The sequence below is a fragment of the Choloepus didactylus genome, chromosome 10 (genome assembly GCF_015220235.1).
Source record: "Choloepus didactylus isolate mChoDid1 chromosome 10, mChoDid1.pri, whole genome shotgun sequence".
Classification (NCBI taxonomy): Eukaryota; Metazoa; Chordata; class Mammalia; order Pilosa; family Megalonychidae; genus Choloepus; species Choloepus didactylus.
Genome location: NC_051316.1, coordinates 101,334,553 through 101,362,342, shown reverse-complemented (window position 1 = coordinate 101,362,342; position 27,790 = coordinate 101,334,553). Strand labels below are relative to the sequence as shown.

The 27,790-nt window shown below is 41.6% G+C and overlaps 1 pseudogene; it reads right to left on the bottom strand.

The window, feature by feature from the left end:
* LOC119505329 overlaps positions 1–11,645 on the bottom strand; it is a 32,021-nt pseudogene extending 20,376 nt beyond the window's left edge.
* Between the last annotated feature and the right edge of the window lie 16,145 nt (positions 11,646–27,790).

Below are 27,790 nucleotides of genomic sequence, written 5' to 3'. Positions count from 1 at the left end.
GAGTCAAGTTTCCCTGAGGCTGTGACACAGAAAATATTGACAGACTTTCCTGTGAGGCCTCTAGCCACTGTGCTTTTCCTAACCTGCCAGGCAGGTGGTGCCTGTCAGCCTGTTGCTCCCAACTGGTGTAAGGAGGTGTGGCTCCTTTAATTCTTGGCTTAGTTTGATTCTATTTCAACTGTTTTCCCCCAGGCCCTGGGGTCTGAGTTTTGAAGGGCAGCCTGGCTCTAGAGCTGAGCCTTCCTCTTAAGGAAGATATACCCACTAGGGAGTTATTTTCTGCATTTGAATAGCTCCTTTGTCTCTCTGACTCTGTTAACTTCATCCCTGTCAGGCCCGGAGCCCTACAAAATGAAAATGGCTGAGGATCTTTCCACTGAGCCACTCAGGTTGAGGGAGAGAAAAAGGGAAACAGAGCCCCCTTTCAGAGCCAGTCCACAGACCCCAGTTTCGCCCATCAGTCAGATAGAGCACTTGGTCTTCTGGGTTCCATTTCCTGGGGTACAGGTGTTTTCTGACTCTCTGAGTTCAGTCTCTAAAAGTCTCTGTATTTTTCCTTTTTTTTTTTCAATTAATTTTTTTTTTTCTGTCAGCCCCCACTCCTCTCCACTGGGAGCTACACTAGAGTTTGTAGCTTGTATTCAGCCGTCCACATCTGTTAATTAAAACCCCAGGTGGAGCTGAGCTGAGCTATATTCGCTTGATCCAAGAATGCTGCTTTCTCCCACAGCAAGGTCTTATAGCTCAGCCTGCCACAGGGGGAAGGGGCTCCTGGTGCAGGTCCACAGTTTTTACTGACAGATTTTATGCTGCAACTCAGCCATTCCACCCAATCCAGTTTGGTGTACAGTGTGTGGACAGTCACAGTTGTCCCCCAGCAGTGGTTCCAGATTATTTACTAGTTGTTCCTGGTGGTTTATTAGTTGCTCCAGGAGACTAACTAAATTCCACACCTCTCTATGCCACCATCTTACCCCTCTGTACAGTGGACTTTTTGAATGTGGAGGCTGAGCTCTACTCGTGCCTCTTAAAGTCAAAGGCATATATTTCTGGAGTTGTTTGCCAAGACTTCTTCCTGTTCAGAAGCCTCTCTAGCTGGAATCTTGGAGGCATTTTAAGTTTCCAAAAGCATAGAAGGTAAATCCACTGGTGAATTTGAAGGGTCAGAAATGTTTAATTTGTTTTTCTTTCCAGAGTTAAAAAAAAGTAATAATAAAGCACCCCAGGAATTTTAGCCAGGCATAAATGAATCACCAACAACTCAGAGTGCATGTTGCAGCAAAAGTCAACAACTTAAATTGCTCCTTTAAACTCTACAAATATTTTAGGATTGCAAAATTCAGGGTGGAGTTCCCATGGAATTTCTGTCTGAATTTTCTTAACACAATTCCCATGTCTGACTGTGCAAACAATTTAAAATTATATTTTGGGCTTAATTTGACCTCACTGTCTCTGAACCCCTACTCAAAATGGAAAAGGTACAAAAGAAGATATTAGGAACATGGAAGAAGGAAGATAGCAATTAATTAGCCAGAAGTTACTTAGAGATATAATGATTTTAAAGAGTCTGGGGCTCAGAGATACAGGAAAGGTGGAATCCCTTATTTATGGTTTCATTTAATCCTAATTTTAACTCAGCAGTTACTTCATATTAGACTAGAGTCAAAACAGTATTTTTATCAACATCATTTCATCATATTTCATAATTACCTGTTGATATATTCCCAGAACACCACAACTACAGTTGAGACAATCAGCGTTGACAGAATTCTTTCTCCTTTGACATTCATTATTTCTTCTGGGAAGAAAGAAGAAGGGGAAAAGAGATTAAATAAATTCAATCCAGATTATAAGATACTGTTTTTCGAAAAATGCTGCTTCTATTCATACCCTCTCTAAAAGGACAAATTTATGAATATTAATTAGCGCTGAAGTATGTTCTTCCTCAAATTGTGTAAGTCTGCATGCAAATCCAGCCAGTTCAACTAATTGACAGGGCTGCCTGTGACAGGATGCCAGGACCATTCAGGCAAAAGTATCCTGATTGATTACCAAGTCAGCCATGGCCATGGGAGAGTGAGGAAGTGGCTGTAAATGGTTCCCATGGACTTGGTGTCCTCCTGGTCCAGATCACCAAGCCTTTCTGCATGTGACTGCAGGGAACCACTCCATTCCACAGCACTGCTGCCCTCATTAGACTTGACCACTTCCCCCGCTCCCGATGGGAAAAAGACCCTTCAACCAACTTGGCCTCACCCACTTTCCAGCCCCAGCAAGCTTTCCTCAATACACCCACATGCAAAGAACCAACTGGTACACAGAAGTTCCATAAATATTTCTTGTTGGCCTCATTAAGTTGTGATTAAAGGATGAAAGCTGTGCTGTGTCGCAGATAACAGAGGGAAGCACTTGAATGCAGGTGGTCAAGGATGGCCTCTCTGGGAGATGGCTGAGTCCTAAGGGTGAAAACAGGATGGAAAGGGCCATGAGAAAGGGTGAGAATATTTCAGGAACAGCATCTATAACAGGCTGGAAAGAGAAAATGCTTCTTGTGTTTGAAAAGCAAAACAAAATGAACCTGGACAAGAACAAGTTACAGAACTTCTCTAAACTCAGAGTGGCCAGAAACTCATGAATAAGGAGAAGATGGTGGTAGACACCAAGATAGACAGGGTATGCAGGGGCCGGGTCAGAGAGCCTTAAAGGGGTGTGCAAAGGAGGAAGGGAATCCCCCAAAGCATTGCAGCTGGGGAATGACCTGCTCCAATTTCACTCAGAGACCTGTCAGGGTGCTGGGCATGGAGAATGGATAAGAGGACAAGAGCAGAAGGGGAGGTGAGTCAGCAAACTATTTTCATAGGCCAAAAAGAGGTGGCCCGTGCTAAAAGTCAGCAGAGGAGATGGAGAGAAATAGAGTGATTCAAAATATACTTGAAGAGAGAATTGATAGGATTTGGCTAGTGATTTGGACATCAGGGGATAATGAGAATAAAAAATAGTGATGATTACAAGAGATAATGTCCATAAAATGCTTAGCACTGTGCCTGACATAGTATAAATGCTCAAAAAAAAAAAAAAAAACGCTAGTTCTGATTACTGACCTCCATACAATGAGCGGTTGGGACGATCCAAAGAGCCCAGTGCCTGATGCTTTGCAAGGTTCAAAGCACATTTGGAGGAAAGGAAAGAGGGTTTGGGAATAAGAACATGTTATACAACGAAGTGCACATAGTTGCAAATGAGGAACTCTAAAGATTTACCCTTTTCTCTCCTGTGACCCAGGCTGATTGGGAGCTCCAGAATTGGGATACAACTTTGACTTTCTTTGATCAATCCCAGGCGCTACTACAATACCCTGCAAACTGGGGATGAGGCAGCAGCACTCGGGCGACTGTGTGTACAAGGCATTGTCAAGCCCAAGTGCTGAGGAGCAAATGCAAATTGTCCCCCATGTAAGAAATATTAAACAGAGAACCATGCAAATTCTCCCGGTAGAGAACACTGATGCTTACCTAAGGGACAGCCAAAATCAGATCCACTTTCTAATCCCCATCCCAAATAGGCAGGTGTTCAGGTTTTTTTGTTTTGTTTTGTTTTGTTTTTTTCAGAAATTAGCATCAGGGGCTACTCTTGAAGCCCATTTCTTTCTGAAATTCTCAGATCACTTGAATCTGCCTACTTTTGGCTACAGCCAATTGTCACTCTTGTTTGAGGCTTATAATTGGAAGCTGCCCAAACAAGCCATTTTTGCCTCTTTTAGCAGAGAACTGGAAATGAGCATGGGCTTGCTTCCTGGAATCTGGAATCCAAGTCTCCAGGGAAAGAAGGATTGGCAAGGTAGGCAATGGTCTTTAAAAACATTTTTTTTTCCTCCCTGTGTAAAAATGTCATCTGACATGGTCCAAAAATCCTTATCTTTGGTGTTTGTCTCTCAGACTATCTTACCCAGCCAGGTAAGAAATTTGGGTTTGCTTCTAAATTCCCCCTTTTAAGGGGCAGAGCACAGAATCAGGAGCTCTATTAACCCTGTCTCGAACTGGAGAGGGTAACTCCAAAGCCAGAATTCAGCCAGCTGCAGTTCCACAGCAGGTGATGGTCCACAGCCCTCGCCACCATCTCTGACGGCCCCTGACTAAGGCGCCTGTGACTTCTCTCAGTCTCTCCTACCACCCTGCCTGCGCCACTCCGAGGCCGCTCCCAGTCACCCACACCACAGCCCCGGCACCGGTTCCCAAATAACCCCTCACACCACGCCTCCTGGAATCTGGGTAGATTTTGCTAAAAATGCAGGGAGCCTTTCACAAGGCAGGGTCACGTTGCAAAGCCCATAATTCATTTCCCCAGCTTCCTCCCCCCACCCTCCCCTCTTCCTTTTCCTCTATGTTCCTGGAGTCTCAGAAAGATTTTTCCATGTGACCCATAAAATAACTCTTCACTACTCACCCCCAGCACCTCTCTCTCTCTCTCTCATACACACACACACACACACAAACACACACACACCACACACACACACACACACCCTCAGAGAATCTCATGGTCCCACCTCCACTGGGCTAAAGCAAGGTATTCCTTCCAAACAGAATTCCTCTCTGAAAGGAATTCCAGTGGATGCTGTTTTCTCCATCTCATTTCAGGGGGAAAGGTGAATGTCTCCACTGAACAACAGTCTACTCAGAGGACATGGAAAAGCCATTATCTCCACAAAAGCAGCCATCAGGCAGGGTGAAAGCAGTTACAGACGAAACCAACCCCCCACCCCACTCCACCACTACCACCAACACAGCCTTTCACCTTCTCCGAGGCTCGAGAATTCTCTCTGTCTGCGATTCCCCTACCAGATCCTGGTAGCCCCTCCCCACCTCCCCTCGGAACTGCCCCTGCTTTGCTCAAGACTTAATCACTTTTGGACTATTGCAAGATGTCCACGCTGGCACAGGCCCTGGCACACAGCAGGTGTTTGTGGAGTGACAACTGAGGAAGAAGAGTTCTGTGGAGCGCCTGTTCTGCTTTGTCACAAGTTCATGTAACAAACACTGAACCGGACTACATTGTGCCAGACACAGTTTTTGGTGCCAGTGGTACCTCATGAACAAGGTCACCATCACGGAGCTCTCACTCCAAAGGAAGTGTCAAGATACTCAAAAGAATATAGAATACAATGCCAGGCAGTGCAAGTGGGCAAGGGGAGGGGACGGATGCAGGCACTAGCTGGTGTTGATGTGCTTGGGCAGGACTCCAATCTTTAGTCCTCCACATCCTCAGTTTAAAGGAGGGCATTCAGATCCAGCATTCCAGGGAAAAACGGCCAGTGTGAGCCTCTAAAACCAGCAGAACTGAGTATGGATCTGTCAAGGCCCAAGAGGGCTTTTGTAGCCAAAGGACTAAAGAAAGCACCAGACACATTCTGAGACATGAGCTTTTATTATAGGGCTTACCTACAGGGTGGGGAAGTCGAGTCACGTTGCCCTGAAATCAGGAGCTTCTCTGAGTGGATTCAGGAGCTGCTCTGAATGGCAGCATGTTCAGAGCACAACGTAGAAACAGTCTGCAATTTGGGGGGGGCTGAATGAGCTGGTTATAAGGGCTCAACATTCCAACGGGTATGAGAGCATAAGGGGAGGAGCGTGGTCATGCAATGTTGTGAGGGATTGATTGTAATCAACAGGGAGGAGAGGAGGATTATAGATTATCTTGTAGGTGACAGTATCTCAGGGAATCTCAGGGAGGAGGTACTTTCCTGTATAGATTACATTTAGCACCTGATATTACAAGGAGAATAGGTCAAACCTTAACTGACCTAGGTCACACAAGCTGCTGTGTGCAGTCTTCAAGGCCCTTGGTGAATGCCCAGTGCCCGGGGTTCCCACAGGATCCTAGATGTGCACCTTGTGCAAGTGAACATACATAAAATGGAGATTCAATCACCCTCTCCTAGGGTTCATGAAAGAACAAACCAAGACCACATAAAACTCAGCAGCTATAACTAATGACAATACTTTTTAATGGGAGAGGTTTAGAAATGTGTGGCTCAGAGCTTTGTCTCTGAAAGCAGAACTGTAGGTCCACATGAAAGAGGAATTTGGCTTAACCAAGGCAGCAACCACACAGAAAAGTAAGGGGCTGGGGCCAGAACCCCCACCCCCTCAGCCCCATATCAAGTCAGGGCATTCAGGACCAGCCTGGCCGTGCAGCGCTGACAAGCCCAGCTGGCTGTCACTCCTGGCTCCTTTGCCCTGTGCACACGTTGGACAGGGAAGGGGTGAGGAGAGCCCGTGGGTCAGTCCCAGTGCCAACACACAGTTTGATAAACTGGATTTTGGGGGACCCTGTGAGTTCCTCATCTGTGAAATGAGGCTTTTGGACTAAGCTTTTCCTGATTGACCCAATGTCTCCTGATTGACTCAGGACATGGATGAAAAATAAACCACATGCTTAGAAATTTTGATTTCACAAGAGGGCAACTCATTTAGCCATGTGGAGCTCATCTTTCTGCCCTCATGAATTCCTTGAAGTGATGATCAAATAAGATTACTAACCAAGGTACACTGAACACAGGGCTAATGGACCTTAGGTTCCAGGGCTCCTCACTTGCACAGGCCCTTTGCAAGGCCGGGCCTGACCTCCCAATGGGGTGGGTGTGGGCAAGCCCCAAATTCATCCCAGAGGTCAGGAAGACTGCCTCGGCCTAGAGGATCACCTTCCAGCTCTGGGGCTGCAGATGAGGCCTGAGGGGCTGAACATTACCTGCACACCCACCTGGACCACTACCCTCCTCAACAATCTGCCCATGTTGACCTTGTTGAGCACCTAGACACCTCCACCTTAGACCTGAAAGAGAAGGAGGTGAACAGGACATGGCTATGCTTCCCACTCAGGGGTCACTGTAATCCAGGCTCACAGCCACCTGTGCCCCCTACCCAGGACCCTGGGGATAGACCCAGACCCAGCTGCCCCAGCGTTCCCAGGGCTGAATTCTCCAAAGGGCTGCACCGCATTCATGCCCCGATTGGAAGCCCCAACTGAGCAAGAACCTGCCAAAACTAGGAGTCCCCCCCCCCCACATCCCAGAGAGCCTCTTTGTTGCTCAGATGTGGCCCCCTCTCTCTCTAAGCCCACTCGGCAGGTGAACTCACTGCCCTCCCCCCTACACGGGACATGACACCCAGGGGTGTAAATCCCCCAGCAATGCAGGAAATGGTACTTGGAGATAAGCCTGGACTCAGCACTGTGGGAATGAGAGGATCTTCTTGACCAAAAGGGAAAGAGAGATGAAACAAAGTAAGGTTCCAGTGGCTGAGTGATTTCAGACAGAGTCGAGAAGTCACTCTGGAGGGTATTTTTATGCGCTATCTAGATATTCCTTTTTAGTTTTTAGTTTGTTGGAATGGCTAGAGGGAAATACCTGAGCTGTCAAACCACAAGCCAGTGACCTTGATTCCTGAAGACAACTGGATAACTATGTAGCTTGCACAGTGTAACTGTGTGATTGTGAAAATGTTGTGGCTCACACCCCCTTTATCCAGTGTATGGATGGGTGAGTGGAAAACGGGGATAAAAATTAGATGAATAGGGTAGAATGGAGGGGATGGAAAGATTTAGGTGATCTTTGTTGCTTTCATTTTAATTCTGGAGTGATGAAGATTCAAAATTGATTCTGGTGATGAACGCACAAATGTATGATGGTGTGAATAATTGTTATACACTGTGGATGACTGTAGGGTATGTGACTATATCTCAATAAAACTATATTTTAAAAAAAAAGAACAATGGGGGGATGGGATATTTTCAATGCTCTTTTTTATTTTGATTTTAATTTTATTTTTGGAGCAATGAAAATGTTCAAAGATTGTGGTGATGAAGGCACAATTATATGACAGTGCAGTGAACAACTGATTGTACACTTTGAATGATAGTAGGTTATATGATTATATCTCAGTAAAATCACATGAAAAAAGATCAAATGGATAAGCAGGAAGGAGAGGACATTACAGTTTGGGAAAATTGCTTAATCAGGAATATGCAGGCAGACTAGAATTCCAGCCTGGAGAGGAGACCCTCCAACAACTATTTTTCCAATTGTAATTTTTGACCCATCGTTGGTGATAAAAATGACTTCATTAATTTCAAAGAGCATATTTTAAAATAAATAGAATACATTAGAGTAGAATAAAATAAAAAGAAAAATATCTGGGTGCAACACATATAGTAAGAGTAATTATTGTTTCATGACCAGACTTTGGACTTAACAGACACAGACTTTTTAAAAAATGACCCCAAATATGCCCAAGGAGATAAAGGAAAACACAGAGGAAGAACTAAAGGATACGAGGAAAACAATTAATAAACATTATGGGAATCTCTCCAAAGAAAAACCTGAGTTGAAGAACACAATACAGAAGTTAAAAATTCCCTAGACAATTTCAACAGCAAATTGGAGGCAGAAGAAGAAAGAATCAGCAGATTGGAGGTAGAAGAAGAAACAATCAGTGAACTCGAACACAAGACAACTGAAATGATTCAGGCTGATGAGCAGAAAGATAAAAGAACAAAAAATAGCAAACTGAGCCTAAGAGACCTGTGGGACACCATCAAACATACCAGTATACATATTATGAAGTCCCAGAAGGAGAAAAAGAAAGAGCAGAAGAATTATTCAAAGAAATAATGACAGAAAACTTTCCAAATTTAACAAAAGACACAAGTATGCACATTCAAGAAGCCCAACAATATGATGATACTGTGAACAACTGTTTTACACTTTGGATGATTGTATGGTATGAGAATATATTTCAATTTAAAAAAAAAGTAAATGAGGTGGGGCGGAAGGGTATGGGATGCTTTGAGTTTTCTCTATTACTTTTATTTCTATTCTTATTTTCATTTTTATTTTTTGAAAATGTTCAAAAATTGTGGTGTTGAATGCACAACTATATGATGACACTGTGAACAACTGTTGAACACTTTGGATGACTGTATGGTATGTGAATATATTTCAATAAAATTACATTAAAAATAAAAAAGAATAAAAAAATAAAAATAAAAATAACAAAGCCCAAACAGGATAAACTCAAAGAGAACAATGCTAGGAATATAGTAATCAAATTGTCCAAACCAAGGACAAGGAGAGAGTTCTGAAAGCTGCAAGAGAAAAACAAGTAATGTACAAGAGAATCCCAATAAGATTAAGTGCCAGTTTCTCATCAGAAACCATGAAGGCAAAAAGGCAGTAGCACACAATATTTACTGTGCTGAAAAAAAATCAATTGCCAACAAACAATTTTATATCCACCAAACTTTCTTTCAATAATGAAGGGAGAATACTGAATCTTTATATAAATATATATGCATATATATTTTAGTCTCTAGGATATTAGAACAACTAGAAGGAAATAACTGAAGTGGTGGAACTGTAACCCATAATATTATTTGAAATTTGCTCTATAACTACTTGATAAATTGTACTTTGAAAGTTATCACTTTCATGTACATATGTTATATGTCACAGTAAATAAATATTTTTTAAAAATGAAGAAAAGATTAGTACATTCACAGATAAACAAAAGCTAAGGGAGTTCACTGTCACTAGACCTGCCTTACAAGCAGTGCCAAAGGGATTCTTCAGACTGAAAGAGAAGGACACCAAACAGTGGCTCAACGCAGCATAAAAAAATTAAGAACTCTAGTAAAGATAACTATACGGGTATTCATGGCAGTACTATGGTATTGTGTTATGTGCTATGTAACTCTACTTCTTACTTCTTATGGGTGCTAAAAAGCAAATGCATAAAAAGTAATGATAAATTCTGGTTTTAGCCATCCAATGCAGAGAGATATAATTTGTAACAAGTACAAAAAAACAAAAAGATGGGGAGACAGAGAGGTGGAAGATCAGTGTAAGTGTATGCTATTGAAGATAAGTTGGTATCAAATCAAATATGATTGTTATAGATTTAGGATATTAAATTTTAACATCATGGGAACCACAAAGAAAATTCATGGACAATATATTCAGAAAGAAATAAGAAGAGACTCGCAAAGATACAATACAAATAAATAAATAAATAAATAAATAAGGAAGTAGGCATTAACAAAAGAATTGAAGGTCAAAACGGAGTAAAATCTACAAAGCCAAAATAGAAAAATGGCAGAATATCAAGTCCTGCATTATCAGTAGTTTCTTGAATTGTAAATAGATTAAATTCTCCAGTCAAAAGACAGAGATGGAAAGAATGGATAAAAAAGCATGACCAACTATATGCTGTTTATAAGAGACTCACCTTAAATTCAAACACACAGTGGGCTGAAAGTGAAAAGATGGGGAAAAAAATACCATGCAGTTAGGAACCAAAAAACAGCTGGTATAGCTATCCTAATATCAGATAAAATAGACTTTAAGTCCAAAACTTTCACAAGGGACAAAGAGGACCATTATATACTGATAAAGGGGTCAATTTAATAAGACATAATTATAAATATGTATATACCTAATAGCAGAGCCCAAAAATATATGAAGCAAATATTCAGAGATGTGGTTAAAAGGGGGCAATTTTAGGTTGCATATGTTAGTAGTGTAAAAATTAAAAGCAAATGAACAAACATACACAAATGTGAACCCTATTGTAAATGATGGACTATAGTTAATGGTATAATTATATAAATGTTCTTTCATAACTTGTAACTAATGTACCACACTAAAACAAGGTGTCAATAGGATGGTATATGGAAGATCTGTATTTTATGCATGATTTTTCAGTAAAACCACAACGTCTCTAATAAAAAAAAGAAGGCAGATCACTGACTCCCGGGCTCCACAACTTGGCACTGGGATGAGGCTGGAGGTGAGGAGGGAGAATACCTTATTAAAGCCTCTCTAAATTGGTGGGCACTCCAGGGAAATGCTCTTCATTGGAAGAAAACATGGCAAAGGACATGAGAAAAAGTCCATGGAAGGTTGCTTTCGGTTATGTTTTTCGTTATAAGAGTCACAGTAAACACAGAGGAGAATCTGAGACAAGTTTAAGACTAAACATATGGCTGATTGTTGATCCAGCCAGCACAAATGGAATAACCTGTTCTTTGAGGTACATCTTGTAGTGTGTTTTCTTCAATCCCCTTCAGTAAATCTAAAGCCTGTATCCAGCCAGCTTTTCCTTCCTGCCTGCCCTAGAAATCATTGTGCAAAGGGTTTTTTGAGAGAAACAAGTAAGTTAAAGAAAGGGTACTGCCCTGCCCCAAACAACCCTCCACGGCTCTGAGACTCCCCCCATCCCATTGCCACTTTGGTTTCTGCAGAGAAAACCCCAGCCCACAGCCACCACAACCCAGGGAGATTCTGCCAAGGGGAACAAAATAAAGCAGAACTGACAGTGGAAGTCACTGAGCGAGCATCCCACCAGTCTGCTTCCAGAACCGCTGCCAGGGAGAGAAGGACTTTGTCCTCTTCCAAAACTACTGAAGGGACCAACGAGAGGTTAAGGAGAGAGCAAGCTTCCTCCCACAGGTGGGTCCAGGCAGCAGTCTGCATGCAACTAAATCATTACAACATTGCACATACCTCATCATCTGCTTCTTTCCCCGCAGTGGAAAAGGCACAACAAAGTTCTATCAAGCTCCGTTCCACAGAAGGAGGCAGGGCCAGGGAGGGAAAGTGGTGTGTTCCAACTCCTGTCAAAAGAATAAACAGCTGTTTCAGGAAGAGGGAGGGTAGACAGATCCCTTGGCAGCCAGGGGCTTTGTTCCTCACAGGCCCCGGGAAATGGGCTGTTTATCAGGCCGGTTGACTCAGCGCCACATGCCAAGGTGGAGATATTTCTCTCCTGGCCCATGAACGCCCAGCCTCGCTCCCCAAGCAAAACCACTAACGAGACAAACAACACCACACTAGGCCCGGTGTTGGAGGAGAGAAAGCCACCACCCTTGAGAGACACACAGACCGCCCACGTCACCCACTCCTTGGCCAAAATGGGAACCGTTCACCACCAAACAATGCCAAGTGACTACTACCAGGAATAGCCAAAGCAGAAGTTAAAAAAAATAATAATTTTTTTTTAAATAAAAAAAAAGAAAGGGTGAGTGAAGGAGAGAGTCCTCAAGACTCTTGCCAAAATTTGTATCTAAATGTTCCACAAAGTCAGGCCATTTCTCTTACGTCCTTCAGGATTCAGAAGTTTGTTTGGTTTGGTTTGGACACTGCATTTTTAGAGACTATTATGAGATCTCCCCACATGGCAAACCAAGCTACAAGACCTTTAAAAGGCCACTGAAGGCCAACCCTTGGCTGAATAGTGCTTAACCCTTCCCACCCACACCCACCTCCTGTTCCCAAAATAGAATTTTCCAGCTAGAAGGGACCTAGCAGCAGTGGATTTTCAAACAATGGAACAGCTAAAACTTTTTTAGAAAACAAAAGAAGTCATTCTCAGAACTGCAATATACAAAATACAAGAAATCCTTTGGCTGAAGTAAGGAAATGAAGCACAAAGCCCACCCATCCCACCCCTCCTACAGTCTGGAAGCCCCCGGACTAAGGTGAGGCGCCCAAAAGCCCCAAAGGCAGGATTCACAGACAGGCCTCGTGGTCCCTGGGCCATGCCAGCTCCAGCCTCTTCCTCCTTCCTCTAGAAGGAAATTTCACAGCTTCCTCCTGGGGGAACACGAGCTAGTGATCCCCTTTTGGTCTAGAAGTTCTTCCTAACAACTTGCTTAAATCCTTCCTGCTGGTATCCACCAAACCTGAACACATTCCTGCCTTATGACCCTGTCATTCCACTCCTAGTCTCTACCCAGGAGAAAGTGTGTGCACATTCACCAAGAGACAGGGTCTGGAAAGTCCACAGTGCACCCCAAACTGGAAACTAGCCCCAGGCCCACCAAAAGAACAGCTGACTCGTGGTCCAGTCACCACACACAGCAATGAGAATGAACAAACTACACACTTCAACAAGGGCCAATCTCATGCACACATATGGTGTTGAGCAAAAGAAACTGGCACAACATAACAAATCCTGATTATTCCATTTCTTTAAGGTTAGAAATAGGCAAAATTGATCTGTGTCAGGGACAGCAGAGACTGGGAAAGGTGCCAGGAGCTCCTAGGGGCTGGTGATATTCTGTTTCTTGATCTGGGTAGCGGTTACTTGGATGATTCCACTTCTGAAAATTCATCATGTACTTATGAAATGTGCCTTTTCTATTTGCATACAAAGAACAAAAAGTAACAGAAACCTTCCTGCTGAAAGCTGCACCCTGTCAGCCACTGTCTTCCACTTAGGGCCATGGGCTATGGACAAGCCCTGCCTTTTCTTCTCCTGGGCTCCCCTCCCCAACAGCAAGCACCTCCACAGGGGCCCAGAGGAGATCTGTCACATTAAAAAAACCCAGGAATCAGGACCTACAGACAACAGAGAAGAGAAGGAAAACAAAGTTTGGAATCTAAGCAGCCAGACAAAAGTAAGTTGGTCTTCTTGACGAGCAAGCACGCATCACAGGTCACGTGAGTCTCTTACTTTCAATTTTACAAAACAGCGTCCTCTTTATCTCAGTGGGTTCTCATGAGCACCCACAAAGGGATCAGAGAAGGGCCCTCCTCCACAATTCTCACATAGAGCCTCGGTGACTTAGTCCAGGGCTGCTCTTCCAACCGAGCCATCTCCAGAGGACACTACCCACATCACGCAGTAGAATTTCAGACCCCAGGCTGGATAACCACAGCTTGGAAAAGAGCCTGCAAACCTGGGAGGCAGAAAATTCAACTCCTACAGCATGCAAACAGGCCCTTCCTCCTCTCCTGACCCACTTTCATCCTTACTCCTCAAGACAAAGGAACACATGCTCCTGGTGATTCTTTCACTGAGAGAACAAAGGCCTAGAACCATAATGAATTAGCTTTAATCCACAGAGACCTGCTGATCAAATCTGTCCAGAGGCTGTCCAGGTAAGAGCTTGGCACACTGCCTGGCCCTGGTTAACTCATCTCCTCCCTAGATGATCAGTCTCTAAGGTCTTTTCCAGCCCTAAAAGCCCATGGATCTATGAGCAATCGGCACTCAGTATTCACCCATCTTCCATACCCCAAGCTGGAGAATTACAAGACCTCAGAGCTGTTGTGGAAATAGCTACAGCCCAGGTGTGGGGAGCTTTGGGCCCCGGTCCATTTCCTCCTGGGGAAAATGAAGTTTGCGATTCCTGCCCTGCTTACCTTCTGTGCAGGAGTGAGGATTAAGTGTTCTCAGCAGAGACTTGAAGGTTGCAGGTTGCCATTATTTGCTTAATCCTGAATCAGTTTAAAGCAGTCACAAAACACATTTGACAATGCTTGCAGGTGTCAGAGCAATTTGGTTGTTTTCCTCCTCTGTGCCATGAGGTAATCACAATCCCCACATCTCAGCATAGTGAAGGCGCTGCTTGGTATAGTGGTTATGAGCACAGGCTCTGGGACCAGGCTACCTGGGTTTGGGTCCTAGCTCTGCCCCTAATACTGTGCAACCCTGGGCAACTCAAAGAACTTTTCTGTGCCTCCATTTCTACATCTGTAAAATGGGAATAGCAGCACCTACACTTAAGGTGATGTGAGGACTGAATGAGTGATTATTCAAAAAGCTGGGAAATGATACAAGGTAGGTGCTATATGCACGTTACCTGTTACTGTGCGAATTAAAGGAGATACTCCTTGAAAAGGACTCAGCACAGCATCTCAAGGTGCTCAGCAATCATTAGTCTCCGTTATTCAACTAATCCAGTGTTGTCATTCACTCAATTTTACACTTGTGTATCCAATACACATTTTGACCATGTCATTCCAGGACAAGGGGGAAAGGAAGTAGAAGGGGAGACTTCCAGCACATAACCATTAGGAATTAATGGACATGTGAGAATTAGTGTTGAAATGGTCTTCATGAAACCCTAGCTCATTTGCACCTATAAGTCTATTTCCTTGACAGGAGAGTCAATCTAGACTAGAATAAATTAAGTCATTATGACTCTATTCAAGCAATAAATAGCAAACCATCTTGAGATCTGCCTCGGTCCCTCACAACTCCAGGACAGACCACACCAAAGCCATGTCAGAGAACTCCCCACGCCAGCTGCAGCCTCCAGCTTCCTTCTGCTACCTTCCCTGGAGGCATAAGGAAGTCCTTCCCTGGAGCTAACTCCATTTCTTCATGCTGTAGGTTGGTCTCTTTCTGGACAAAGAAGAAGCCACTTTATAGACTCCCTAGAAGTGAGGACCTCTCACCCAACTGGCAAGGTACTTGACACACAGAGCAGCCTGGCCTTGAGCCCATAGTCAGGTGGAGGATTTCCCCAACCAAGGATTCTCCACTGAGCTGCCTGGGCCTGAACCTGGGACTACAGCTCTGAATCAGGCTCCTATAGAAATGTGACTGGGGGAATCTCGGAAGGCTTCGTGGAGGCGCCATAACTAGGCCTTTACAAACCCTCCTCTTATCTCCCAGAGCCTGGGGAGAGGGCCCAGAGACCCAGCCTCTCAGTCCGTAACCCCCCCAATCCCCCACCCCCCGTTCTTCTCACACACATCCTGAAGACAGGCTGGAAAAAAACTGCTGGAGAAAGCAAGGTACCTCCACCCTCCAGGATTTGTAAGTCTTCCGCTCAGGCTCAGAACCCCGGAGGTCCTGCAGGCATGCCTTCTATACAGGCGAGCCTTGGTTGCGTGGGGGACACAATGCCACAGAAGAGAACTCCCCGAGCCCTCCCAAGAGAAGTCCCGACCTCCTAGAGAGAGGGAAGAGGAAACAGGCACCAATGCTGACACTGAAACAGAGAAAACCAACCAAGAACAGGCTAAGGAAACCCAGCTTCCAGATAGAACCCACACAGAATTTTTCTCCCACCCTGAGTCAGGGCAAAGAGGAGAGTGACTGAGGACACCAGAGGACAGGGAGACCTGCCTGGGCTCCCTCCACCCAGCTTAGCCTGGCAAGCATTTCTTTCTCCCTAGAGAAAGCCAATGAATGGAGCTAATTTGCAAAAAAGAAAATAAAAATTAAAAAAGAAAAAAAAAAAAAAGCAATACTCGTTAACACAACTAGGAAAAAAAAAAAAAAGTCCAACCAAAGGACTTCATAAATCCAAGCAAACGCAGTTCCATGGGCCACGTAGCTTCGGGCATCCTTTTCCCTCTGTGGATCTCACAGTCCCCATCTGGGCATTAAGGAAGCAGAAGCAGTTATGCAGCTTCGTTTGTTTTCAGGGTGGCGAGGACTTGGCGGGGACCCACGAGGGCTCGGTGGCTCTGAACGGCCTGTTCCCACTCAGCACACCTGGCTGAGGAACGCCCACCCCTCGGAGTTCAAACGCGCCTCCTCCAAGAATCCACTTCCGCCGGAAATCCACTTCCGCCGGAACTAAGTCCCCACGGAATGAATCCCCACAGGCCCGCCGGGCCTCTTCTTTCATGGCCTGGAGTACAGGGAGCCATGCGTGCAGCTTGCCGTCCGCAATGACAGCAGTGAGGTCCCGTTCTCCTCTAGGCCCTGGTTCCCCTCCGAGGAGCCGTGGACTGACGGGCACACGGGCAGCCACCCAAAGGCTGTGGGCGGGAAGACACCTGTGAGGGTCACACCCCTGGTGACAATTACAGAGCTGAAAGTAACGAGAAAAGAGGTGTCCCTGGGAAAGACGAGAATACATGGAAGCCATAGTGCATCTCTGTTTGATCAGCATTTTCTGGAGGACTCAAGAGCAGAGGGGTTAAATTGGAAGAAGAGAAATAACCTCCTGCACATGTGAGTTTGAGGAGCCTGGGGGTCGTTCAGGCTGTGTGCCAGTCTGGAGACATCATATGCAAGTTTGCCTCAGTAAAATAAAGGGGGTTCAATGAAGTCCTCTTCAAGATCCCTTCCAACTTGGCTCCTGTACTATTCGGGGCTTGTGTTTGCTACCTGCTAGGCCCTTAGTATATCCATCTGTGGCCTCTGGGTTCCTGTCTACTGCTGCCCAGAAGTGTTGCAAGACCAGTCCCTCTGGATGCATTTCTGCCCACCCCCTTACTTCACCCCACCCCTAACCCCTTGGCACCAGTGGCTGGGGGCTCTTGGCTCTCCCCACTTCCTCTGTGTGGGCTCCGACCCTCGGGCTCCTAACACATACCTGGGGAGCTCTGTGTGAAGCTCCTTTGCAACATCTCTAAATTGGTTCCCAGCCTGATTCCCTACTCAAAGAGTGGTCAACTCAAAGACAGTTATCAGGGGGCACTCAGAGTCAAAGGATTTAACTAGAAAATTCTAATGGTGGTTTTGTCTTGGGTTTTTTCACCCCACAATTAGATTTTCCTGGATCTGTTTTAATAAGATGACTTGAGCATAATAAAAGTTCTTCCAAGAATTAATCTCTTAATGATGAGGTTCCAGGAACCCTAGCAGGAAGCTAAAAACCATAAACTCTTCATTCAGGTCACCATGGAGGTGGCTTCTTCTCTTATCTCTTCTTGAAATGACACAGGCCTGGGTACAAGTCCCAGCTCCTCCACTTTCTTGCTGTGTGACCCTGGGTCAGGCATTTCACCCCCTCTTGTAACCGAGAAATTAAGAATTAACATACAATTATGATGACTTAATCATTATAAAGATGCCTTTTTCTTACTTTCTAATATATTGTAGAATAGCTAGAAAGAAATACCTGAAATTACTGAACAGTAACCTGCTGCCTTGACTTTTAATAATGATTGTTTAACTATATAACCTTCATCTTGTGATCGTAAAAACCTCTTAACTGGCCACACTTGTACCCCCTTACCTGTTTTACAACTTTAGAATCTTATGATCACAAAAGAGAGACTCTGACAGCTTCAGTTTACTAATCAGTAATTTAGGGATAATTCCTTACTCAAGGTGCTGAAAGGATGAGCAGTGATATCTTTAAGATGCTGGCAGATGGCAGGTGCTTAGGAAAGGACAATTTGCGTCGTTATCACTGGTGCCTAAGGGAAACGCACTTGAGCCCTTTGAGACTTGGTTTTTCTTGTCTGTAAAATGAGAATAACAATGTCTCCTAAATCATCAGAAGCATAAATGAGATGGATGCAAAATGTTTGTGCCTAAGTGCATTTTTCTGGGAAGAGGGTCCATAACTTTCAACTGATCCCCAAATGGATCTGTTCAGGGCCACAGCCAGGCCTTTCAAAGCTCCAAGCACTGAAAAGATTGTGGTGCTGACCAACTCCTCCAACCATAGCAATTCAAAATAAAAACAATACTCAACTCTTAAAAAAGTTATAAGGAAAGCAATTTATCAGTTTCATTGTTTACCTTCCACAGATGTTCTATGTGCCCCCCACATCTTTTATTTTTCTACACAAAATGTAACTGAGAAATTAAGAATTTGATTATGATTATTGAATCATTACATAGTTTTTCTTTCTATATCATAGACTAGGCAGAAGTTAATACCTGAAATTACTGAAATTCAACTGGTCTCAGCCCTGTTTTAGTTCTGTAATGGTTATTCTAGCCTGGTCTCGGCCTTGTATATACTTACTACTGTAATGGTAAAAACTCCATCCCTCCTTGTTTGAATCCATAAAAAACCTGAACTCCTTGGACCGAGGGAGGCAGAGTTTTGGACCTATGGCCATTTGATCTCCTGCTTCGTGGGGAGCATTAAAATCTTTCTCCCTTTGAAACCCCGGTGTCATAGATTGGCTGTTGTGCACATCTGGCAGAAAACCTACTGCTTTTGTTCAGTATCAAAAATGATAATGTTCAGTTGTGACTGAGAAGTTAGGATTTAAGGGATGATTATGATTATGAATCATTATGTAGATATTCCTTTTTACTCTCTGATATATTAGAGTAGATAGAGGAAAACAACAAATCTCTGAACTGTAATCCAGTTGCCTTGATCTCTGATAATGATTGTATAGCCTTTATCTTGTGCCCTTGTAATAGTAAAAATCTTGTGACTGACCCTCATTTATACCCATTTATCCAGTTTTTCGACTTTGGAATCTTGAGATCACCAAGGACAGCCCCTAATGTTTATTAATGAAGGGCCTTGGATCAGCCCAGAACTAACCCACCCCAATTCCAAAGTTATCTTGATAACCAAAACTGTATCTAACCAAAGTGGGCCCACCTGATATGCACAGTAGCTTAGCCTTTAACTATAAGTGACCTATACCTCATTATAATACCAAAAATCATGCCCATTGTATTAAGGCCATCTTTTCTTACATATGTTCTGTGACTGAGCATGTAATCAGTCTGTACATGCTCAATAATTAGATCACCTCTAATTACATCATATGGAGCATTGTGCTCATTATCCTAAAACCTGCCCATCTTTTGATACTATAACACTATCAGAAATTCTGCAGTTTGGGGAGACAGATTTTGGAGCTGATAGGCTGTCTGATCTCCTGCTTCAAGTGAAGCAATAAACTCTTTCTCTCTTTGAAACCCTGGTGTTTCAGGAATTGGTCATTTGAGCCCATTGGGCAAAGAATCCACCATCTTTGTCCAGTAACAGATTAAGGGATCTCCTGCAGAATGCCCTTCAGTCACCAGCTGCAAGTTCAGGAACACAGGCTACCCACACTTCTGGCCAACTGGCTCCAAATTCAGTAGTTCCCATCACTCCCTTGGTTCGATAATTCTCTAGAATGACTTGCAGAACTAACTGAAAGCACAATACTTAAAGTTAGTTATACTGAAAACGATGCAAATGAGAAGCAACCAAAAGAAAACATGCAGATGGCAAGGTCTGGGAAGTTCTCAAATACAACGTTTCTTGTCCTTTCCAGGTAGAGTCAGAAGGTGTCACCATTCCAGCACTGGCTATATCTTTATCAATTGAGTGTCAAGTACCCCAAGTTTATAGGGGTTTCATTATATAGGTATGATTGATGGAATCAATGTCCAGGTGTTGAACTCAATCTCCAGCCCCCTAATCTCATGTCTTTCTCATGTGGCCAGCCCCTGTCCCCCAACCCCTAAAATCCTAAAAACTAGGAATATGGTTGATGGCCACCATGACATTTCATTAGCATAAATTATTCAGGCATGGTCAAGGGTCATCATGAATAACAAAAGACACTACTAGCAAATTCCAAGGAAGCAGAGGTTACCTTCTAGGAACCAGGTACAAAGGCAAGGAAAGTTCTTTGTCATATCACACACACCATTATATATCTTGAAATCCTTCATGTACTGTATCTTAGAGATCTTTCCACATAAGTGCATGAAAAGGTGCCTCACTATTTTTAACAGTCACAGAGTGTTCCATTGCATGACTATACCATATTCATTTTACCAGTCTTTATTTATGCACATTTAAGTTGCTTATAATCTTTTCCTATTTTGAAAAAAATACTGCCATCAAGTATCCTTAATGCATGTCATATTCATAATTTTGGAATTCTGAGGGAAGAAGAAAACCCAGGGAACTCCCTGATATGTTATTCCTTGCATCCCAAGGTCCCTAGCCAGTCTGATTTCTTCTTTCCAACTCTGAGTCCTTTTTTTCCCTTAATTTTTTAATAGAGAAGTCATAAGTTTACAGAGAAATCATTTCAGAGTCTTAAAAAAATTGTTTTATATATAATGTCCAGAGTTCTTACCTGTACTTAGCAAGAAGAATAGGAATAAGTAGATCTACTCCATCTTTTCAGAAGTAAATTTCCCCCAACCAACAAAGGTGTTAGAGCAATCCAATGGAGGAAAGATAGCCTTTCAATAAATGGTGCTGGAGTGATTGGATACCCATAGGAAAGAAGGAAAGGAAGGGAGGGAGGGAGGTGGGAGGGAAGAAAAGAACTCAACCTAAACCTTACCAGATTTTTGTTTGCTAATATTGCCTCCACAATATAACTTGTGTGGTATTTTCTCTTGTACTGAGAAAACAAGAAAAGAGCTCTTGGCAATTAAAAATATGATAAGAAATGAAAATTTGTATATATTAATTTTCATCACATGATAAAGACTTTGAAATTGTATTAAAGAATCAGCAGAGTCATAAGTGTTTATTTGATTCACCTGGCTTATAGGAGAAGAGGAAAGTGCTTATGATCCTTTCAGAGAAATTTTACAATTATGTATGTTGGAAAGAATGCTGTAATAAACACTCGCATGATTGTGGAGGAGAAAAGAATTTATTCATCATCTTGCAAGAACAGGCGCACAACCAAAAATGTGGCAGGCGCACCAAACAATAGAACACAGAAATATTTATACCCTAAGCCTAACACACAAGTCCCTCCCCTGTCTCTCCATTGGCTGGATACTCCAGAGGGTACAGCCTATCTGAAAGAGCTAACTAGCCCACCTTTGGGATTTTAAATTGTACAGCCTGTCCGAGAGAGCTCATCCAGTTTAAATTTCCAGCCAAGAGTTCCTGCCTTTGATTGTACCACACATTCCTGTACATTCCAGTGACTCTGGTTATTGACTTCTCTAAGAGCGTACAAAGACTTAGGAGGTTTATATCAGGGGCCTTCTCCTTCCCTTTCCATTTTCCCTATTCCACTTTGCCTTTATGTGAAAGCTAAACTTAACCCTTTCTTACATGTATATAATAGTTTAGGAATACAGAGTTGTTAAATATAGTATTTTTCCATGGTCATAAATTTTCAAATAACCAAATTTACATGTTTAAATTTGGAGTTCATTTTTTCTAGGACATAGCAACAAATTATAAAGTCTTGGAATCATGATAACATTCCATTGTTAAAATAAGACATTCAGGGACAAGTTTATATTACTAAAAAGAGCAATAGGAATATTCACAAGACTGATTTCCTCATGAATATAGATACAAAATCCTTAACAAAGACTAGTAAACAGAATTCAGCAATTATAAAAATAATTTTCCATCTTAACCAAATGGGGTTTATTCCAGGGATGTAAAGTTGGTTCAATATTTTAAAATCAAGCAGGTGCAAGAAGAAAAATTGGGTGCAAGAAGAAAACAGGTGGCCTTAATATGATGGGCATGATTTTTAGTATTATAATGAGGTATAGGTCACTTATAGTTAAAGGCTAAGCTTAGTACATTTAAGAAAGGAAGAAGTTAAATTGTTTCTTTTCACAAATGGCTCAATTTTCTAAATAGAAAATTCTAAGCTTCTAAAAATAAAAAGAATTTAACAGTGCAGGTTACAAGGTAAATATTCAAAAACCAATAGTATTTCCATCTTTCCTAGCAGCAAAACAACTGGAAAATTAAATATGAAAAAATAATTCCATTTACATAATGTCAAAGAAATATAAACTATTAGGAATAAATTTTAAAAGACATGCAATACTTTTACGCTAAAACATACAAAACATTGCTGAGAGAAATCACAGAAGACCTAAATTAATTGAGAGATATATCATGTTTATAGATTGGAAGACTCAGTTGTTTTAAGATGTAATTTTTCTCTAATTTGATCTTCACATCTAATGAATTCCCATCAGGATATATATAGATATAGATAATGATACAGTTATACAAATATATATGGATACACACACACACACTAATTCTAAAATTTATATGGAAGTGTAAAGGACCTAGAATAGCCAAAGCCATCTTGAAAAAGAAGAAAGCTGGAGGACTTATATTACCTCACCTCAAAACTTACTATAAAGCTATAGTTATAAAGATTATATAGATATAAAGCTATGGATTCTATTTATTGCAAAACTATAGATTATAAAGTAATCAAGATAAAATAGTAGTGGAATAAGGACAGAAATAGGTGAATGGAAAGTAACATAGAATCCAGAAATGGACTCTCAATTCGTTATGAAAAGGAAAGTCTTCTAAGAATTGTACTGAAAAAAACTATAAATCCATATAGGAAAAAAAAATGTACTTCAACCCCTACATCACACCATCACAAAAATTAATTCAAGATGAATCATAATTAAAAACAAAAACAAAAATGTAAATATGTGGCAAAGGACTTGATAAAACGGGAAAACCTCCAGCAAGGGAGCTCTCTCTTCCCTGGCATGAACCAGAGGAAAAGTGGACCAGGGAAGTCAGACAGTTTGCAAAACATAGGACACTCAGATTGTCAATCAACGGCCTCCCTCCAAATAAACCTTTCTTTGCTTGTCCAATATTATTTTATGTAGGTCCTGGAATGGGGCTTATTTCTTTCTAGTTTAACCTTTTTTTAATGGTAGGCAGAGACAGAAGATGGTGTTCACTCTGGGCAAGATGGAGTAAGGACACATCACTCTATCTCTTCTACCAGATGCAACAAAAAAAACCCTGGACAAAATGCATGGAGTAGCTAGCTATCCCAGGACTCTGCAAAGTAAATGGTAGTAGACATATTAGGGAAAGAAACCAGAACTCAAAATATCTTGGAATCAGCAATGAGTTTTCTGTTGTTGTTACTGTTTTCTCCTCTTTTCTCTGTGTCTGGACCTGATGATAGCCCAAAACCTAGAACTGTACATGCATGTAGATGGAAAGAGCTCCAAAAGAAACACTTTATTTCTAGTCCAAGGAGTGGGAAAGAGGATTCCATATGGATCTGTTTCTCTGTTCTCTCCCACCCTAGACCCCAAACAATCCTGGGTTGTCAAAGGCAACTGGTAGCAATGGCTAGGCAGGCACCTAAAACACTTTAGAAAAGAGAACACTTCCCTCTGATCAGAGGAACGTTGACCCTAAAAGTTTGGGGGGAAGCCTGATTGCTTTCTTTTATACCTCTCTGTCCACAAACCACTGGCCAGAGGCAGAAGTTGTAGGAAGTGAATGGTGGAGTGAGAAAATGAAAGCCCTGGCTTTCTAGGCAAAAGGCCACAAAGGGAAAGCCTGCAAGCTGGAAGGTGTTAGGGTAGATTACAGAAAGCAGGGAGTTCAAGACAGTGATCTCATAAAGGTCCATATGAACTTCTGGGCTCAACCCCGAAGTGGGCACATGTGGATATGACCCTAAACAATTCTGAAAACTGAACTACACAGTAGCCCACCACTGCAGTCTCAGACTAGTTACTAGGTTGTGTGCCCATGTGACAGATTTTTGTAGTAAGACAAAGCCTTAAAAAGCCGCATTTACATTTGAATCACAGCCCAGAGCAGGTAGGTAAGAATTTTCAGCCTGAACCTAACTGGGCCATTGTCTGAAGAAAGCAAACAACAAAAAAATCCACATTCTCCATAGAATTTAAACAAGACCCATGTCTACAATACAATTCATAACTCCTCAACATACAAAGAATCAGAAAAATATAAACATTTCCTAAGGGAAAAGATAATCAATCAATAAGTGACAGCAGGAGATAACATGGATGCTGGAATTATCAAAGACTTTAAAGCATCAATTAAAACCATGTTCCAATAAGTAAGGGTGAACATGCTTGAAACTAATGGAAATAAAGAAAGTCTCAGCAGAAAAGAGAAAATACTGAAAAGAACCAAATGGAAATTTTAGAACTAAAAAGTGTAATAGCCAAAAAAAAAAAAAAAAAAAAAAAAAAAAAGGGATTATATAATATATATGTATGTATCTCATATATATTATATATTATATTATATTATATTGTATTATATTATATTATATTAGAATGGAGATGACAGAGAAATTTCAGTATATTTAAGATTGATCAATAGTTGTAGTTGGAGACGTCAACACTCCCCTCTCAATAATCAATAGAACAAGGTAGATAGAAATCAGCAAGGAGATAGAACAGGTGAACAACAAATGGATCTAACTGGCAGTTATAGCACACTCCACACAATAGCCACAGAATATCCAACAACAATAACATATTCTTATCAAGTCCACATGGAACATTTACCAATAAAAACCATATCTGAATCATACAACAAATCTTAACAAATTTAAAAGAATTGAAATCATTCAAAATATTTCTCTGATCATAATGGAATTAAATTAGAAATCAATAACAAAGAGATAATTGGAAATCTCAAAATACTTGCAAATTAAGCCACATTTCTAAATTATCCATAGGCCAAAGAGAAATTCTCAAGAGAAATTAGAAAATACATTGAAAGATTGAAAATGAAAATACTACATATCAAAATTTGTGGGATGCAGCTGAACAGGTGCTTAAAAAATATATAGAAAGAAATTTATAGGATTAAATAGTCACATTAGAGAAGACGAAAGGTCCCAAATCTTAAGAAATTAGAGAAAGAAGAGCAAATGAAACCCAATGCAAGCAAAGGAAAAGAAAAAATAAAGATAAGAGCAGAAATCAGTTACATTGAAAATAGAAGAAAACTAGTGAAAGTCAATGAAACCAAAAGATGGTTCTTTGAAAAGATAAATAAAATTGATAGACCTATAGCAATGAAAGGAGAAGACACAGATATCTGATATTAGGAATGAAAGAGAAAATACTATGATAGATCCCACAGACATTAAAAGAATAATAAGGAAATAAGACAAACAACTCTGTGCAAATAAATTTGACAGGTTAGGTGAAATACACTTTAAAAGCTACAAACTACCTAAATTCAAGGAAAAGTAGATAACATGAATAATCCTATATCTTTTAAAGAAATTGAATTCATAGTTAAAAACCTTCCAGAAAAAGGAAACTCCAGGCTCAGCTGGTTTCACTAATTCACAATTCCCAAATTCTACCGAACATTTCAAGGTAAATAAATCCAAATTTACACAATCTCTTCCAGAAAATAGCAGAATCAGGAATACTTTCCAATCCATTTTATGAGATCAATGTTACCTTGCTTCCAAAGCCAGACGAAAACAGTACAATAAAAAGAAACTATGGAACAATATTCATCATAAATACAGATACAAAAATCCTCAAGGTAATATTAGCAAATCAAATCTAGCAATATATAAAAAAGCTTATGTACCACAAACAAATGGGGTTTATCCCAGGAATGCAAGCCTGCTGCAATATTTGAAAATCAATCAATGTAATCCTTTTATATTAACAGGTTAATTAAGAAAAACACATGTTCTTACAATTGATGTAGGAAAAAAATTTGACAAAATGCAACTAAAAACACTTTCAGGGAACCAGGAATAGAGGGGACTTCCTCAATCTGAGAAAATTCTAAAGGTAACACCATACTTCATGGTGAAAGATGAAGTAATTTCCCCCTTAAGATTTGGAACCAGGACCTTCTGGTAGAACAAGATGGAGATGTCAGATGCCCCAGGATGCTGTCCCCCCACAGAATCTTTGAACACCTAGCAAAAATCGGCAGAACCATCTTCCTCAATACTCCAGTTGAGGTCACAGTAACTGGGCAACTGCCAAATCAAGAAAAAGCAGCCTGAAAAAAGGGTAGGTAAAGCATATGGTGCCCTAGCCAACGCCTTCCCCAGTACTATGTGTAGCCAGACTGTGCTTCCATTGTGGGTCCCTGGTCCTGTTTCACAGGGAGCAGAGTAACCTCTGTGTGCATACTAGGGTGACTACTCTCAATGCTAGTCTATCCAGTGAAAACCTAAAAGGTCAAACAAGGAAACCTAACCCAGCCTTACCCTCTCTGAAGGCAGAGAAGCAGCTTGCTAATGCAGTGCAAGGAACTATTAAGTTGAAGCTGCCTGGGTAAAGAACTACCTGCATTAAGTCATATAATAGAGCACCCAGGAGGAGGTAAAAGTCTATGTCATAGGGTACTAGTGGTTTGATGGGCTCAGCCCTTTACCACAGGATTTGCCCTTGGGAAGACTGTTGCTGCAAAGGAGAGGCTAGGCCTCCCTGTTATTGTGCCTAAGAGCCTCCTCCTGAGTGCCTCTATGTTGCTCAGATGTGGCCCTCTCTCTCTAGCTAAGCCAACTTGGCAGGTGAAATCACTGCCCTCCCCCCTACATGGGATCTGACACCTAGTGGAGTGAATCTCCCTGGCAACATGGAATATGATTCCTGGGGAGGAATCTAGACCCAGCATCATGGGATAGAGAACATCTTCTTGACCAAAAGGAGTTTGTGAAAAGAAATGAAATAAGTTTCAGTGGCTGAGAGATTCAACATGAGCCAAGAGGTCACTCTGGTGGGCACTCTTATGCACAATATAAACAACCCTTTTTAGGTTCTAATGAATTGGAATAGCTAGCAGTAAATACCTGAAACTGTCAAACTACAACCCAGAACCCATGAATCTTGAAGATGATTGTATAAAAATGTAGCTTATGAGGGGTGACAATGTGATTGGGAAAGCCATATGGACCACACACCCCTTTGTCTAGTTTATGGATGGATGAGTAGAAAAATGGGGGAAGAAAAAAAATAAAAAAAGGCACCCAGTGTTCTTGTTTACTTTAATTGTTCTTTTTCACTTTAATTTTTATTATTTTATTTAATTTATTTAATTGTTATTATTTTATTTAATTTATTTAATTTTTATTATTTTTGTGTGTGTGGTAATGAAAATGTCAAAAATTAATTTTGGTGATGAATGCACAACTAGATAATGGTACTGTAAACAATTGAATGTATGCTTTGTTTTGTATGACTGCATGGTATGTGAATATATCTCAATAAAAGTGAATTAATTAAAAAAAAGTGTAAGTCAAAGGGGAAAGGGGGCATTCAAACTCCTGTAAACAGTAAACAGGGGAAATCTAAGGCTTGTTATGTGCTAACCATAACAAGCACAGGAAAAGAAGCAGGCATCATGGTTCCGAGCATGCACAAATAACACACAGAGGACCTTGCATGTCACACTCACCATGGGCTGATTTTCTTGATAGGAGGGCTAAGCTCTAAAGAAAACCACCAGTGAAGCACAGCTAATTTGCAAAGACTGTGAAAAGTGCTTTTTGTTTTGGTTTGTTTGTTTTTATTAGCTTCTTGCATGCAAGGAAATCTCTGTCATATCACTG